This window comes from Pinus tabuliformis, chromosome 2_1 (assembly GCF_031772625.1).
Source record: "Pinus tabuliformis cultivar Carrire ecotype Pingquan chromosome 2_1, CPIR1, whole genome shotgun sequence".
Taxonomy (NCBI): domain Eukaryota; kingdom Viridiplantae; phylum Streptophyta; class Pinopsida; order Pinales; family Pinaceae; genus Pinus; species Pinus tabuliformis.
In genome coordinates, this window is record NC_142299.1 from 113,047,462 (window position 1) to 113,049,180 (window position 1,719).

Consider the following 1,719-nt stretch of genomic DNA (forward strand, 5'->3'; position numbering starts at 1 on the left):
ATATTGCCGGAAAGTTCTCAACGAGTTGGATGCAATGGTGTAACCCAAGGTTAATTCCACTAACATTGGGAAGGGAAAAATTTTGTAACACCACTTTCCATAATGGGACTTTGGAGGTTGCGTTAGAGCAAAGTAACATCTCCATCTGACCTAAAGAGGTTGGAATGTCTAAAGGGGTGGGAAGCACCATTACAATTGAACATTATTTTTGGCTTTTTTGGAAACAATATCTACTCCCATTTTTTTACATGGCTAATACAAGCTTGGCTCTCTCGTCAAATAAGTTAGTGATCACAATTTTTCAACTTTTCTAATTTTCTATACATACAGGACTGTACATAGCATGATGGAAAAACAAATCATAATGCTACAAATATATCATAACATGATGTTATACACATCATTTACCCAATTATATTTCAAATAGATGCACTATCTTAACTAATTGTTATATACCGAAATAAAAATTACTAGATGCGAAGAATGTGTTATATCTAAATAAATTTAAAAACCTCTTAAAAAATCAAACTATTAACATAAAGACGAATGCTATCTCACATCAATCGATAATAATTATCATCACAATAATTAATATGATCAAACATAAATCAAATTAATATATCATCAATAATTTATCCTCAAATATACGAATTAAAACATACCTCTAACTCCATGTTTAAGGAAAAAACTCATTAACTTTATTAATAAAATCCGCCATGTAATTGTAATTCAAATCCCCATATATATCAAACTAAAACTCATTAACTTTATTAATAAAATCCGCCATGTAATTGTAATTCAAATCCCCATATATATCAAACTAACCCAAAAAAAAACAACTTCGATCATCGTCAGTAGCGTAAACTTCGAAGCATGGGAGAAAAAGCCACGTGCATCCGCAACATTGCAAAAACCCATTAAACTTTGATGAGCACGCGCATTGGTTATTTACAACAATTTAAATCCTTCACCCCTGCTGGCTGTGGGGTTCGAACCCACGCGCACTTATGTGCAGAAGATCTTAAGTCTTCCCCCTTAACCTCTCGGGCAAACCAGCTCAATATGATAATTGGCACCATGAATGTATTCGAGTAAATAGAGAGAATAATCCAAGAAAAACAAGTGATCCAACTCTTTGGATTTCTCCGCTATTATCAAATGCACCGCAGGAATTGCAGTTGTGTGTGTAATATTTAATAATCTGATTGTTTTTCATGGTATTAGACTTCGATGGCATCTATTTCTCAACGTATTATGAATGGCTAATTTAAATTTAGGAAAACTGTAGTATAACTTCTTCAATTGGCAGTTGGAAAACCCCATTAATATTGGTATGAATTTTGTTTCTGGGTGTGAGAAGCTGTGAGGAGCCGCGAGTTCGATTCTCGTAGTGCCCTAAACCTTTGAATTTGTTTGGAAAATCATAGGCAAATGCTATTCCGAACAATATTTTTCTTCAATGCCAAAAGCCCGGAGGTAGTTCGTGTTACGGTTTGGTACAACTCTCCTGTTTGTTATACTTCCCAATATTTTCTTTTGCTACCGCAAAAATAATGTCGAAAAGGAACATGCGGCATACAGGCAGCCACCACGGGCAAAATCAAGGTACATTAAAATCTCCAGGGTGTTGAAACCAACCAACAATGTTGGTCGGTCTTGTATATCCAATATTAAAGCCTTTTGGACACGACACATCATGATCAACACACTGTTTGCCGA

At 34.9% G+C, this 1,719-nt stretch overlaps 1 non-coding gene across 1 annotated transcript; it reads right to left on the reverse strand.

Annotated features, from left to right (window-relative positions):
- Window positions 1-974: 974 nt before the first annotated feature.
- TRNAL-UAA (transfer RNA leucine (anticodon UAA)) lies at window positions 975-1,057 on the reverse strand. The gene has a single exon. It is a non-coding gene; the product is annotated as a tRNA-Leu (tRNA).
- Window positions 1,058-1,719: the final 662 nt, after the last annotated feature.